The following is a 17,376-nucleotide window of genomic DNA, read 5'->3' as shown; positions in this document are numbered from 1 at the left end:
CTCCTTATATTCGCTTCATGAAATACAGCATTACATGCAGGTGACAGCTATCATCGAACTCCTGTCTCACCCGTCCCCGCTCTCCCTTACTTACCTTGTTACCTTGTTACTCCCGCTCCCCCCAACCCCAGGTCACTAATGGAAGCTTCGAAGTAGCGAGAAAATCGGCAACGCTGACTGTCTTGGTTGAAGGTGGAGGCGGCTGTACATCATCATATTTTGATCGTGCAAAAGATTCTTTGTGGGTTTATCAACCGCAGCAGAGGAATACGCCAAGCCAAATGACATTTTACAAAATAACAACAAATAGTGAGAATCTTAAAACAAGTTGAATTGTAGCCTCATCTCCTATCACCACCTGCCAAAGTCCCTTAATGAAGGTAATCCTTAGACAACAACTTTTTGATCTTGCTGAACCTTTTGTAATTAACATAAAAAAGGATCCATCTGGTTTCTTAACAAGCACAAAATTCGATTGGTAATCTGAGTGTGACCTTTCAGTTTGACACTCCTTCGACATATATTGAATTTCACTTACAACAGCCTCCCTGGAGGGAAAAGGTAGATGATATGGTTTCTGCCTTACAGGTGTAGGATCCGTTATTTGAATCCATGTCTTAACAAGACTCCTTTGACCTGGTTTGTCAGAGAAAATGTTAAATTGCTCTCTGATCGCATCTAAATTGTCCCATTTATGTTCTGGCGAGAAGTCAAGGTTTCATAACTCGGTAGAATGACTCGGCTAGGCTGCCTAATGAGCTAGGCTGCCTAATGAAACATAAACTTTATAGTGAAATAGATCGAGAGATAAGTATAGTTACTGATAAAAGACCTTAACTGACTCCGCTCAGCAGAAAGACTGACAGACATCAAAGAGATAACTCCACAACCAAAACGCTGGAAGACCACCTTCCATGAGTGAAGCGAAGCTGTTTTGGTTCCTTCGTTGCTAAAGGAGAAATCACCAGATTCATATAGTGAGAAAAACTTACAACAGACCATCTTGGAAGAGAGGGAAGCTTTTTCGAATCCCTTAATTCAACAGGAGAGAGTGGGGAATTCGTAGAACATATCTCCGAAACATAAATGTCTCGTTTGAAGGAATTAGACAACAACGTTTTTGAGCTTGCTGAAATTTGTAGATATTTAACATGAGAAAGGATCATCGTGGTTTTTCTTAACAAGCACAAAATTGGGGATTGGTAAGCTGAGTGTGACCTTTCAAGTTTTGGGCACTCGGAATATAAGTTGAAAATTTTCACTTAGAACAGGACCTTGGAGGGAAAAGGTAGTGAAAGATTTTGTGTTCGCCTTACAGGGTGTAGGATCCGTTTATTTGAATCCATGTTTAATCAAGCCTTTGACCTGGTTGTACCAGAGAAAATGTTAAGATTTGCGTTGATGCATTATGTCCATTTATGTCTGGCGGAGAGTCCATTTCATATTCGTGTACTGGCTAGCTCGCAACGGAGCGGGCGCCTAATAAAAAAAAAAAAAAACTTTATATATAATAATAGAGATAATATAGTTATATAAAAATTATATGACTTATGCGGATTGCATACTGAGGAATATATATATATATATATATATATATATATATATATATATATATATATATATATATATATATATATATATATATATATATATATATAACTGAACAAAGTGAATTGGAACGATGTGGTATACCGGGGTCGACGTGCTGTCAATGGATTGAACCAGGGCATGTGAAGCGTCTGGGGTAAACCATGGAAAGTTTTGTGGGGCCTGGATGTGGAAAGGAAGCTGTGGTTTCGGTGCATTATACATGACAGCTAGAGACGGAGTGTGAACGAATGTGGCTTTTGTTGTCTTTTCCTATCGCTACCTCGCGCGCATGTGGGGGGAGAGGATTGTCATTTTATGTGTGGCGGGGTGGCGACGGGAATGAATAAAGGCAGACAGTTTGAATGATGTACACGTGTATATATGCATATGTCTCTGTATGTATATATATGTATACGTTGAAATGTATAGGTATGTATATTTGCGTGTGTGGACGTTTATGTATATACATGTGTATTTGGGTGGGTTGGGCCATTCTTTCGTCTGCTTCCTTGCGCTACCTCGCTGACGCGGGAGACAGCGACAAAGTATGATAAATAAGATAAATAGATATACATATATAACACATAATGCTCTCCAATAGCAAGGATTAGAACCCGACACCATTTGCATGATTGCTGGGTACGCTAACCACTCGGCTATGATAGAAATATCAACAATCCTGTTACAGAAAAAGCACATTGTCTCTTTCCACCAATTTATAACCCTTACTGTAAGTGTAAACAGATAAATCTATTTTCAGAAAGCTACATATACCAAGATCGTCCAAGCCTTTGATGATTTTGAATACCTACGTGAACTCATCTCTAAACGTTCTCGTATCTAAACATGTTTGTCATCTCGACATCTCTCGTAGGATTTAGCTCTCGATGCAGAATCATCTCGTCTTCTCGCCGTTGTGCTTTCTCTCTATTATATGTACTCTTTTTAAACCAGTGTGACCAAAGTGAACATAAGATTCAAGGTGGGACGCCAGAGTGATTTACATAAAAAGAGGATTAGTTTCTAAGACTTGATTTCGAATGTCCTCCCAGTGAGTCTTAGAATCTTGTTCGCCACTTTTACTGCTTCTGTGCAACGCATCCTTGGCTTTAGGTTATCTGGGAATATTACACATAAGTCTTTTTCCTTATTTACCTTCTGCAGCTCAACAGAATTCTTATTGTATTTTCGCTTTTACTACCGATGTGCAAAACTTGACGAATCGATTTTAGAATTCTTTGCCACATTTGTTCTCAGTTCATCAGCTTGTCTTGGTAAGTTAGCTGTTGTAGACGTTCAGTTTCGATTGTATCTCCAGCATAGTATCGCTTGCAAAATTTAGTATCTTGCAGAGAAAACCATTAGTGATGTCATTAACTAACATACGTATATGATAGAGAGAGGCGGTCCCAGGACTGTTCCCAGTGGCACACCACTTGTCACGGTTAACGATTCTGATATTACTACTCTATGTTTACGGTCAGTCATTCAGTTTTCTAACCAACGAAGTAAAACATCGTCCATACCATGTGACAATTCTTGCCAGATATCTTTGATACGGGATATTATAGCTTGTTTGCCGAGAATCTAAATAAACATCGGTCGCTTTACTTTCATAATAAACTTTATCATATCATAAAACATATCAGGCAGACATTACAGACATGAACTAATTCGTCGACACCAACATTGCGAATCGTTGATTAAGTGGTTATCCTCAACATCATTATCAACTCGTCTCAAATGATTCATAAATTTAAGAACTACGGATGGCAAGCTAAGTGGGCGATAATTTCCGGACAGGGACTCAATAAATTTTACGAGTATCGGTGCAATACTGGTAAACTCTAACTCCTGAATTATTTTTGTAGCGAGTGAGTTACCAAAAAATAAGAAAAAAAAGATAGAAGTCAAGGGTTAAGCTATGATAATAAGAGCTTCTTTCATTGTTCTCAAATAGCCCTGTCCTTCTACTCATTTTCAATTCATTTAATGCTGACACTATATTTTAAACGTATGCATCAATATGTTGTACAACACCTTACTCTTCTAGCAATGGAACTTGGGCCTGAACATGAGCGTGTCTTTAGAGGTAAATATACACGTAAAAAAATAATAATCCCAGATCTTTTCTAAGGCCTTATGTTTTGAACCAAGTCACATATCTGCAGTTAATGGACCAATCGACTTCTTGCTTCAATCATAACTATGATATTGTTTACGATTTCTCTGTTTTCAGCGATATACATTTCTTATTGACGTTTACTTTGACGAACAAGTATCTAAGTCTTCTACGCAGGTTTTCGGGGCTTACTATATCTATACACATATAGTTACTGTTTTCTTTGAGTTTCTATTATCTTGGAAAACAGGCAGTTCTTTATATCGCTCTTTCACATTTTTGCCTTTGTACTGCAAAATAAGCGTCTGTGAGGCACTCATACAAATGCTTCCTCTACTACTTTGAATGTTTTATTGAAACTTTTCCAATTTACCTTCATATGATCTTCTGTTACGACGTCATTCTCGTTTATCCTGACAAGAGCAATACAGAGAACATTACAATTCACGAGTCTAATATTTGGTTTATCTCCACTACTGTTAGGTTGACCAGTGATAAAAGCAGTGTTGAAAACTACCTTCACAGAGATTTGTCGGTGATCGTTCATATGCAACTATTCTCCAGCAACAGCATTACAGACGAGTTCTTCATGTGTGAGCCACGATCAGACGGGTTTAGGCCTAGTCCAGGCCTTGCACCTTCTGAAAAGGGATTCTCCCGACTTTGATAATAGAATGTTCAAATTTTTCATTATGATGATAATACTACTAATAATAACAATAATGATAATAATGATGATAATGATAATCATTATCATTATTATGTAATAATAATGATAATCATTATCATTATTATTACTATATAATAATAATAATGATGATAATAATGATAATAATAATAATAATAATAATAATAATAATAATAATAACAATAATAGTAATGATGATAATGATAATGATAATAATGATGATGATAATAATAACAAATATATTACATAATAATAATGATAATAATAATAATAATAATAATAATAATAATAATGATAATAATGATAATAATAATAATGATAATAATAATAATAATAGTAATAATAATATGAAGCCATTTCCATTCAGCTACGGGCATATGACGCAAGGTTCCGTCCAACCAAAATGTTAACTAAAACATCACCGAGATCATTTTACTCACTCTGTCAACGCCACTACGATACAATTGTTAGTACAGGTAAGAGTGGCCGCCCACCAACTTGGAACTTGGAATATGTCAATCTACCGAGTGCTCTTGGTTGACGAGGTGGAATGAGGAGAATAATCGCCAAGAACAGCACAGAACAGAAGCATTCTGGAAGATTATAGTTTATCAAAACGAGACAGTTCGAGTAGCTATATAAGCCGACATTTCACCAGTATTGTCACGATAAAAGAAGACCAACAACTCGACGTGACAGCAAGGACTCTGTGGAGTAGGTTCCACTAGCTGGTATACACCATAGGACTTCTGCTACATAAGAGGAGCAGAAATACGTCGTGAACAACAGCTTCCAGGGCCTGTATCATCTGGACTGACAAGAAAACCTGATGCTCTCCTTCCCATGACAGACTTTGCTGCTAGAGATGTTACGAGGAGTACATATACGAAGAGCGAGGAGCAGCTATGTCACCACCAATGTGTAGATTGGACCTACCTGCGCGGTGTCAGAGAACTAGGCGACATGCAGTAAAGTAAGAGGTTCTGAGCCAACCAGTTTAGAAGTAATGCTTCCCTCTGTGCAAACCTATGTCCTGTGTAGACCTATGCAGCTAAACTGCATGTAGCTGTTTATGAAAGAGACTTAGGAGCAGCTGTCGTCTCTAAACTCCAGCCAAGTTCCCACATGAGGAGAGTAGTAAAGGAGGAAATATTAAGCAATCTATTCGTATCGTACATATCAATCGTACGTATCAATACTAGAATATGATTCTAGTTTCTGGTCACCGCATTGAGGGAAGCACAAAGAGCTGATACAAAATGTTCAGAGGAAGGCAACAAAGATCGAACCAGACTTAAGAGATCTGAGCTACAGGGAAGGGCTAGAGTCCTAAAAGAGACAGAGGTATCTGATTATAAACATCAGATACATAAACATTTGGATCCCAAATTTCTACATTATTTTTTCTCTCACTACTTCCTTTCACCCGCGATTGTTTCTAGCTGGGACACATTTCTATTTTTCTGTGCCATGTCGGTCTCTATCTAAAGAATAGTATTATCATAAGCTAGAATAGTTATGCAGATAGTGACTAGTTTTTTGAAAAATGCTGAGAGAACAACCAGAGTCCATGATAAGAAATCAAACAAGAAACATATTAAGAATGATAAAGAAATACTTTTATAGTGTAAGAGTAGTGGATGAGTGGAGTATATGGTATACAGAAGTTCAAAAAGTATGGTTTTTAGAGAACGTTCGTGAGATGAGGTCACATGAATATGGAACTCCTTCCCCGTGTATTACAAATAAGTAGTTAAAAATAAGTAAGTACAGACACCCATACAAATATACACACGATACACACACATGAGTATTCCAATAAACATCCACATAAACACATACAAGCACACACTTACAAGTATACATACAACGGTACACACATGTATATAAAGACACAGAAACAAAAACAAACTACACGCGGTCAAACATAAAGATTTAACACACACACACACACACACACACACACACACACACACACACACGTAGGTGGTGAGGTAACAGTTGAATATGGATTAGAGCAGATGAAAACAAGGCGTCACGTCGTAGCCACTCGCCATCGCCATGAATGTGTCGCCCTGCCGCCCAGGATGAAATATGGCCGAGCCGGGGATGAATTTCCCGCGCTGCTGGAGCAGCGGCGACGACCGTCCTCCTCTGGGAAATCAAAGCAAATGAGGGAACAAGACTGGGTGCAGCAGCAGGTTTTCATACACATGGCCCTGGGAAAATACGGATTTACCCAGCGGGATAAAAAGAAAATATGGTAAACGCAACACCTTCCCGCATTGTCTCCCACCCAGAGTTAGAATGGACGAGTCTTCGTCTCGCCACCAAGAGTGAGAGTGCAGGAGGTTTTTGCCTCATCACCACTCAAAGGATGGAGGAGGGTTTCCCTCACCATCAGACGAAGAATGGATTAGTTGTTTGTGTCTACACCAGTGTAAGAAGTGACAAGTTTTTGCACCAACGCCATGTAAACACTGAACGATTCTTCGTCTTCAAAAGTAGCCACAGAATGGTGAGCCAATGTGTAGACAAGCTCTTTTTATATTCATTTTCTTTTTTGAATTACAACACTAGCCTAAAGGAGGAAAAACTTTTGTTTCACACCAAGACGAAGAAAACAAAAGCTTTAGTCTGACGAAAGGTATAGAATGGATGAATCATTCTCTCTCATAACAAACCTAAGAATGGAAAAGATTTTGTCTCACTACCAGCCTAAGAACAAAATTCTTCCTGTTTCGTTATATGTATAAGAATGTGTAAGCTTTTGTTTCATCACCACCAGACGAAGAATGGAAGGGTTCTCTTTCACCAACAAGTTCAAAACGGAGATTTTGGTGTCACCATCACCCTACAGATGGATATCTTATTTCTTACACTGGTTTCAGGATTGGAAAGTCTTGTTTTACCACTTTCATAGACACGAAGTATTCTCTCCTCATAGCTTTAGAATGGACGCGATTTTATCTCACCATCAGCCCAAACATGGACACTTTTGTCTCCACCAATCTCAGACGAGAAGAGCTTTGTCTCTTTGCTGAACAAAGAATAGTATTGGCTTTGTCTCACCACGAGACTCAGAACGAAAGATTTCAGCAATCCGGAACTTTATGTCTGGTGTCGCTACCCACAAAAGAAAGTAAATATTATCTTATCATTAACATTAAAATGTGAGAGTTTCTCTGGCCACAAGCTTAGGAAGAGAATAGTTTATGTCTACTCAATTGTCGACCGTAAAAGTATTAATATAAAAGTTTGTATGTAGTGTGTGCAGTTTCAACTCGCAGGATTCTCTTAAGAAAATCACCACAGAGATATGAGTGACTGTGAGAATTTCTGAGTCTAGGAGTTCGACCGATAGGATGAAGGTCCGAGAGATTTACTCAGGCTGTGGTTCAAGTAACAAACAGCATCAGTCTCTGGTAAGGATGTTATCAGACTTACACCTGTCACCTGAGATTTTTTTTTTTTTTTTTTTTTTTTTTTTTTTATACTTTGTCGCAGTCTCCCGCGTTTGCGAGGTAGCGCAAGGAAACAGACGAAAGAAATGGCCCAACCCCCCCCATACACATGTACATACACACGTCCACACACGCAATATACATACCTACACAGCTTTCCATGGTTTACCCCAGACGCTTCACATGCCTTGATTCAATCCACTGACAGCACGTCAACCCCTGTATACCACATCGCTCCAATTCACTCTATTCCTTGCCCTCCTTTCACCCTCCTGCATGTTCAGGCCCCGATCACACAAAATCCTTTTCACTCCATCTTTCCACCTCCAATTTGGTCTCCCTCTTCTCCTCGTTCCCTCCACCTCCGACACATATATCCTCTTGGTCAATCTTTCCTCACTCATTCTCTCCATGTGCCCAAACCACTTCAAAACACCCTCTTCTGCTCTCTCAACCACGCTCTTTTTATTTCCACACATCCCTCTTACCCTTACGTTACTTACTCGATCAAACCACCTCACACCACACATTGTCCTCAAACATCTCATTTCCAGCACATCCATCCTCCTGCGCACAACTCTATCCATAGCCCACGCCTCGCAACCATACAACATTGTTGGAACCACTATTCCTTCAAACATACCCATTTTTGCTTTCCGGGATAATGTTCTCGACTTCCACACATTTTTCAAGGCTCCCAAAATTTTCGCCCCCTCCCCCACCCTATGATCCACTTCCGCTTCCATGGTTCCATCCGCTGACAGATCCACTCCCAGATATCTAAAACACTTCACTTCCTCCAGCCTCTCACCATTCAAACTCACCTCCCAATTGACTTGACCCTCAACCCTACTGTACCTAATAACCTTGCTCTTATTGACATTCACTCTTAACTTTCTTCTTCCACACACTTTACCAAACTCCGTCACCAGCTTCTGCAGTTTCTCACATGAATCCGCCACCAGCGCTGTATCATCAGCGAACAACAACTGACTCACTTCCCAAGCTCTCTCATCCCCAACAGACTTCATACTTGCCCCTCTTTCCAAAACTCTTGCATTTACCTCCCTAACAACCCCATCCATAAACAAATTAAACAACCATGGAGACATCACACACCCCTGCCGCAAACCTACATTCACTGAGAACCAATCACTTTCCTCTCTTCCTACACGTACACATGCCTTACATCCTCGATAAAAACTTTTCACTGCTTCTAACAACTTGCCTCCCACACCATATATTCTTAATACCTTCCACAGAGCATCTCTATCAACTCTATCATATGCCTTCTCCAGATCCATAAATGCTACATACAAATCCATTTGCTTTTCTAAGTATTTCTCACATACATTCTTCAAAGCAAACACCTGATCCACACATCCTCTACCACTTCTGAAACCACACTGCTCTTCCCCAATCTGATGCTCTGTACATGCCTTCACCCTCTCAATCAATACCCTCCCATATAATTTACCAGGAATACTCAACAAACTTATACCTCTGTAATTTGAGCACTCACTCTTATCCCCTTTGCCTTTGTACAATGGCACTATGCAAGCATTCCGCCAATCCTCAGGCACCTCACCATGAGTCATACATACATTAAATAACCTTACCAACCAGTCAACAATACAGTCACCCCCTTTTTTAATAAATTCCACTGCAATACCATCCAAACCTGCTGCCTTGCCGGCTTTCATCTTCCGCAAAGCTTTTACTACCTCTTCTCTGTTTACCAAATCATTTTCCCTAACCCTCTCACTTTGCACACCACCTCGACCCAAACACCCTATATCTGCCACTCTGTCATCAGACACATTCAACAAACCTTCAAAATACTCATTCCATCTCCTTCTCACATCACCACTACTTGTTATCACCTCCCCATTTACGCCCTTTACTGAAGTTCCCATTTGCTCCCTTGTCTTACGCACCTGAGATGTGATTCTATATTCACCTAACAGCCATCAGAATGTGAGCAGACTTTCTAAGGCTTATGTCTATTGAAACAAATCGACGGCTAAGGTGGGACTATGTATTAACCGCTTAGGAACAAGGAAAAGGATACATTTACGATCTCCACATGTTTGTTCTCGGGATGGATAATATCATCTTTGTTTTAGGGAAAGAGATGAGCTCCTCAACAGTAAAGAAAGAAAACAGAGAATGTATACCAGTAAAGGCAGCAAGTATGAATATATACATGTGTAGATATGTGTCTGTGTATGTATATGTATGTATACGTTGATGTGTATATGTATGTATATGTGCATCTATGGGCGTTTATATGTTTATATATATATATATACATATACATATATATATATATATATATATATATATATATATATATATATATATATATATATATATATATATATATATCAACCCTGGGGATAGGGGAGAAAGAATGCTACTCATAGTAGCAAGAGTGGGCGGGGAGTTGGAAATCTCCCCCTCCTTATTTATCAATGTCTAAAATAAGTGATGGAAAAAGAAGTCAAGCAGAGATTGTTTTCCTGTAAGGCTCTGTCGTCTGCTCCTGCTGCTGCCTCGCTAATGGTGGAAACAACGAACAAGTGGTGGCATGCATACACTATGAGACTCGAGAGGAGTAATGTCGTGTCAGGAGTGGTAGAGAAAGTGTGGATCAGGTGCTTGGTATGAAGTATTCATATGAGAACTACTTAAAGATAGAGAAAGATTCACATGTGGCATTTATGGATCTGGAGAATGCAATGCCATGTGGGAGATGTAACAAATATATGGACCACGGTTACTCATGCCTACAGCTTATATGCAGAGCCTTTGAAGGCGGTTCGAGCTATATCTTCTGATGTGATGATATAGAAAAGACACGTCGCGATATTTGATAAGAAATATCATTTCACTTTTTTAAGAATATTCGCAGAGGGTGAAGAGTGTTCAAACCTTCAGTTTGCGCCACCATTCCTGAACGAGTACAAAATCATTTTAAACACGTGCTGATAACATAATCTAAAGGTATCCACCATACACAAACTAAAGGGGAAAAATGCAGTAGATAAGTCTGATACCAACTGTAAAATGACAGCCCCAAAGCACACAAGCTGAGATCCTTAACTCTCCTCAACTCCTACCTTCTCAAACACTTAGGATCCCGTTCCCTTCTTTAACATTACCACTATGGCTTTCGAGGGGTAAAGTCTACGAAGTGGCTCATCCCTGGTCCTCCTCTACCAGGGACTCGGGTGAATTTCTGTCGTGGCGATCTATACACGCAAAGTATGTGACAATATGATAAAAGTATTTTTCTTTTTAACATTCCTTCCTTTAACTTTTCTGCTTCTCTCTTCTCGGGTGCTTAACTCGTCTGTCCATCGCGGAAATCGTTAAGTGAGAGACTTTCCCATCTTATCCTCAAGGTTCTGTCCTTTCCTCTTCTTATAAATGATTTTCATTCCAACCGCTAGCCATAATCGCTTTTACACAGATGATTCCACTCTATATGTTTCAGCATGGTTTCCCTGACCTCCTCACTTCAACACACGATCTCTCTATCGAGATGAACATATTTCCCCTCTTGATTCGGTTCTGAGCATCATCTCGGAATAGGGAAACAGTAATGTGGTTCAAATCATCTGGTGCAAAAATCCAAGCCCTCCATATAATTCGTTCTAGATGTCATTCGTTTCCCTTTCTTAGACTTAAAAACATCACAATTCCACCCTGATATAACAACCATATCATCCACTCTATCATGAAGACTCCGCTTACTCAGGATCACAAAATCTGCTTCCAACCTTTAGGTGCCATAAGCATTTTTCTTGTGAGCAACTACTGCATATCTACAGAGGTACTATTTGTCCTAGTCATGGAGCACAGCTCGCACCTTTTGAGTGGCACTTCCTCCAGTCCTTCCTTAGCTAGACTGAAATCAAGAGCCTTCTGTCTCATTAGTTCCTTAGTCATCACTTCTTTTCAACTATTTCTTTCTGACTGTCATCATGTCCATGCTCTCTCGCTGTTCCAAATGCATTTTTACGACGACTATTCTCGAGATCCATCTACGTATGTTCCTGCTACTATGGCTCGGACCTGGGGCATGCGTCTGACTGCCGCTTCCCATAGTTTGTATGTAGAGACCTACCACATGGGGATCCTTCAACACTGAAGCTTTGGAATTCTCTTCCTTCCTTAGACTTTCCCTCCTACTACAGCCCTTCTGCCTTTAAAGCTCATGCCTACCAACATCTGAGGAGTTCTAACCGATTTCCTCAACCTTTTTTTCATACTCTATAGTTTCCTTTCATCCAAGGTGCCTATAAGTGGGGCCATGCCGGCAAGGATTAAAAAAAAATCAGATATATTGTGCCGCTCCGAGCACTGTTTGAAAGGATTTCGCTGGTCCCGGTTTGTTTTTTTTTCCCTGGGATATCCCAGATGGGCAGGACTATCTGAACCCCTTACCCTAGTGAACACAGGACTACTACTGTGTGAACGTCCATCTACTAGCCTGCAGCAATAGCACCAGCATCGTAACCTGCCACACTGGATATTGTAATAACCATTTACGGAACGTTGGATGAGCCACAGAGGAAGGATAGAATGGCTTCCATACTCGATGGATCTTTACACACATCCCCACTTGATTTCTTCTGAGGTCAGATCTTTGATAAAGTCTCCACTACCAAGCGACACCTGTTATGGCATCTGCAAAATGCAACGGTGGAAGGCATTTTGCAATTACAACCATCTATATTGTATCATTCATCAGGTCATAATGCAGACCTCCGCAGCAGCCTGCATGGGGAAATTAGTCTATACGATGGCACTGAGCACATGTGTGTATGGTCCTCCTCGACATCGATGGTGCTGAGCACGTGAATGTGTGCTCCTCCTGAACATCGATGGTGCTGAGCACATGTGTGTATGGTCTTCTTCAACATCGATGGCACTGAGCACATGAGTATACGCTCCTGCCTAACATCGTAGGAGAGCATAACTAGCCCAGTTATTAGTTTACTGACGACCACCGTCACCACCACATGTGGCAAGTAAGGCACGTCATGCAAGCCTCTCTGGGAAGTGGGAATTAGGTTGTGGCAACAATGCATCTTGATGCGCATTCTGAAGGAATCTTTCCGCTTTTTCAGTGTTGGGATAAAGAGGGACGAGAGAGAGAGAGAGAGAGAGAGAGAGAGAGAGAGAGAGAGAGAGAGAGAGAGAGAGAGAGAGAGAGAGAGAGAATCTAAGACGGCAGACTAAAATCTGATTGACTCAGAACAACGAGAATACCGTTGTTTCGTAACTCCCAATCAAAGCATCGTAAAACTAACATCCTTCTCATAACTTCAGCAATGGACTAGAACATCAGGGAACCTTTTGTTCTACAAGAAACTGAACACTTTAAGTGGTAGCATACGATACATTTTTCTAAATGTTAGCTGCTACGGCACGGGCAATAGAATGACCAAATCAAGGCTAAGTAACGCTATATTCATGTATCCCTGGAGTAGATAAAAAAGAACTCTACCTCCGTTTTCCCTGCGTGTCGTGGAAGGCGACTAAAAGGAGTGGGAGGGGGAGGCTGGTATCCTCCTCTCCTTTTCTGTATTTCCATTTCAGAAAAGAGGGAATAGAAGAAGGAGCCACGTGGAGAGTGTTCATCATCCTCGAAGGCTATGGTTTGGGAGTCTAAATGTGTGTGGATGTAACGAAGGTGAGAAGAGAATAGAGATAGGTAGTATGTTTTGGGAAAAAAATTGGACTTTCTGGGTCTAGATGAAACAAAGCTCAAGAGTAAAGAGCAAGAATGGTTTGGAAATGTCTTAAGAGTAAAACTAGGGTTGGTGAGAGGACAAAAGCTATGGAAGGAATAGCATTAGTTTGATGCAGAAGTTGTAGGAGTGTGTGAAAGAGTCTAAGGAAGTAAATTCTAGATAGATATGGGTATAAGTGAATGTGGATGTTGAGAGATGGGTAATTATTAGTGCTTATGAACCTGGCCATGAGAAGAGAGATCAAGAGAGGCAAGTGTTTTGGAAGCAACTGAGTGCGTGTGTCTGCAGTTTTGATTTGTGATGTTGATACGAAGGTGAGTAATGTGAAGGCTGAGGAAATAACTAAGGGGTATTAGATATTCAGTATTGTGAATGAAACGTACATGAGGAGGAGAGATGGTTAGCGGGCATTACTGCATTAAATACTAATTAACAGGCGTGTAAAAGAGAGACTTTTGAATGTAAATGTGCTAAGAGGGGCAGATGGTGAGATATCTGATCACTAGCTTGTGAAGGCGAAAGTGAAGAATTTACAGGCTTTCGAAAAAGAGGAAACAACGTCGGTGAACAGAGAATGGCGAGAGTAAGTGAGCTTCGAAAGGTGACTTGTGTGGAGAAATCCCAGCAGAGTTTTAGCGTAGAACAGCAAGAGTCAGGAGCAAATGAAGCAACGGAAGTGGGTGAGGAGTGGGAAGTATTTAGGGAAGCAGTCATGTAGCATGTGTAGATGCATGTAGCATGCAAAAGATAAGAGTTGGTCAGATTAGAAAGGGTAGTGAGTGGAAGGATGAAGAAGTTGCTGGTGAAAGAGAAAAGCGAGACATTTGGCGGTACTTAAGGGAAGGAGCGTAAATGTTTGGGGTATGTGTAGGAGAAACCGGTAGGAGGTCAAGAGGAAGGTGCAGGGGTTGAAAAGAGGGATAGAGTTGTGGTTAGCGAGTATCAGCAAACTTTAGGAAGAATAAAATGCTTTGGAAATATGTTGATAATGTGCAAAAAACAAAAGAACCGATAGGAACATCGGTGAATGGGGCAAAGGGGGAAGTGATAACAGATAGTGAGTATTTTGAAGGACTGTTGAATGTGACTGACAATAGGGTGTCAGATGCAGGGTGTTTGGCTTGGGGTGGTATGCGAAGTGAGAGACTCAGTGAGAATGGTTTAGTGAAGAGAGATGTAGTGAAAGCCTTATGTGAGATGAAATGTGGCAAGGCGGTTGAAGTGGATGTAATGTAGTTTAATTAAGAAAGGGGGTGACTGTGTTGGTAATTGGTTGGTAGGGATTTTCATGGTGAGGTACCTAAGATCTGGAAAAAGCATATGATAGGGTTGATAAAGATGCCTTGTGGAAGGTGTTAAGAATATACGGTGTAGGACGAAAGCTACTAGAAGCAGTGAAAGTTTTTATCATGGGTGTAAGGCATGTGTACGAATAAGAAGAGAGGAAACTGACTGGTTCTAAGTGAAGGTTGGACTGTGACAAGGGTGTGTGATGTCACCATGGTTGTTCAGTTTGTTGATGGGGTGGTGAGAGAAGCGAACGCGAAAGGTTTGGAGAGAGGGGCGAGTAAGCAGTCTATTGAGGATGAGAGGGCCTGAGAAGTGAGTCAATTGTTGCTTGCTGACAACACAGTGCTGTTAGTAGATTCGAGTGAGAAACTACAAAAGTGAGTCACTGAGTTTGGAAGTGTGTAAAAAGAGGAAGTATGAAGTAAATTGAATTAAATATATCAACCCCATCCATAAACAAATTAAACAACCATGGAGACATCACGCACCCCTGCCGCAAACCGACATTCACTAGGAACCAATCACTTTCCTCTCTTCGTACTCGTACACATGCCTTACATCCCTGGGGATAGGGGAGAAAGAATACTTCACACGCATTCCCCGTGTGTCGCAGAAGGCGCCTAGAGGGGACGGGAGCTGGGGGCTGGAAACCCTCCACTCCTTGTATTTTAACTTTCTAAAAGGAGAAACAGAAGGAGTTACGCGGGGAGTGCTCATCCACCTCGAAGGCTCAGATTGGGGTGTCTAAATGTGTGTGGATGTGACTAAGATGAGAAAAAAGGAGAGATAGGTAGTATGTTTGAGGAAAGGATCCTGGCTGTTTTGGCTCTGAGTGAAACGAAGCTCAAGGGTAAAGGGGAAGAGTGGTTTGGGAATGTTTTGGAAGTACTGTCAGGGGTTGCTGAGAGGACAAGAGCAAGGGAAGGAGTAGCACTACTCCTGAAACTGGAGTAGTGGGAGTATGTGATAGAGTGTAAGAAAGTAAACTCTAGATTGATATGAGTAAAACTGAAAGTGGATGGAGAGAGGTGGGCATGAGAAGAAAGATCATGAGAGGCAAGTGTTTGGGTAGCAGCTGAGTGAGTGTGTTAGCAGTTTTGATGCACGAGACCGGGTTATAGTGATGGGTGATTTGAATGCAAAGGTGAGTAATGTGGCAGTTGAGGGAATAATTGGTGTACATAGGGTGTTCAGTGTTGTAAATGAAAATGGTGAAGAGCTTGTAGATTTGTGTGCTGAAAAAGGACTGGTGATTGGGAATACCTGGTTTAAAAAGAGAGATATACATAAGTATACGTACTTAAGTAGGAGAGATGGTCAGAGAGCGTTATTGGATTACGTGTTAATTGATAGGCGCGTGAAATAGAGACTTTGGATGTTAATGTGCTGAGAGGGGTAACTGGAGGGATGTCTGATCATTATCTTGTGGAGGCGAAGGTGAAGATTTGTAGAGGTTTTCAAAAAAGAAGAGAGAATGTTGGGGTGAAGAGAGTGGTGAAAGTAAGTGTTTTGGTGTTTTGGTCGAGGTTGTGCGCGAAGTGAGAGAGTCAGGGAAAATGGTTTGGTAAACAGAGAAGAGGTAGTGAGAGCTTTGCAGAAGATGAAAGTCGGAAAGGCGGCGGGTTTGGATGGTATTGCAGTGGAATCTATTAAAAAAGGGGGTGACAGTGTTGTTGACTGGTTGGTGAGGGTATTCATTGTATGTATGGTTCATGGTGAAGTGCCTGAGGATTGGCGGAATGCATGCATAGTGCCATTGTTCAAGGCAAAGCTGATAAAGGTGAGTGTTCAAATTACAGAAGTATAAGTTTGTTGAGTTTTCTGGGAAATTATATGGGAAGTTGTTGATTGAGTGGGTGAAGGCATGTACAGAGCATCAGATTGGAGAAGAGCAGTGTGGTTTCAGAAGTGGTAGAGGATGTGTGGATCAGGTGTTTGCTTTGAAGAATGTATGTGAGAAATACTTAGAAAAACAAATGGATTTGTATGTAGCGTTTATGGATCTGGAGAAGGCATATGATAGAGTTGATAGGGATGCTCTGTGGAAGGTATTATGAGTATATGATGTGGGAGGCAAGTTGCTACAAGCAGTGAAAAGTTTGAAAAGTTTTTATCGAGGATATGTATATATATATATATATATATATATATATATATATATATATATATACTTACAGAAAGAGAAGGATTTCTATTTGGCATTTCTGGAAGAGGAAAAATACAGAAAGTTTTCAGTATGCCCACACAGAGGAAGAGAAGATAAAAGGAGACATGATAACTATCTATGAATTCTTTGAAGCTTATGGAAATCAGTAAGAAGACGACGTAGGAGGAAGCTATGCAATAGAAATGTCAGGAGGGACATGGAGAAATTTTTTCTGCAAAAGAATTGTGTTCAAAAGGGCCAAGGATGAGGCGAATGCATATAACATTTGATTAGATCTATAGGACAGATGT

The sequence above is a fragment of the Panulirus ornatus genome, chromosome 18 (genome assembly GCF_036320965.1).
Source record: "Panulirus ornatus isolate Po-2019 chromosome 18, ASM3632096v1, whole genome shotgun sequence".
In the NCBI taxonomy this organism is placed as follows: Eukaryota; Metazoa; Arthropoda; class Malacostraca; order Decapoda; family Palinuridae; genus Panulirus; species Panulirus ornatus.
Note: the sequence above shows the minus strand (reverse complement) of the source record.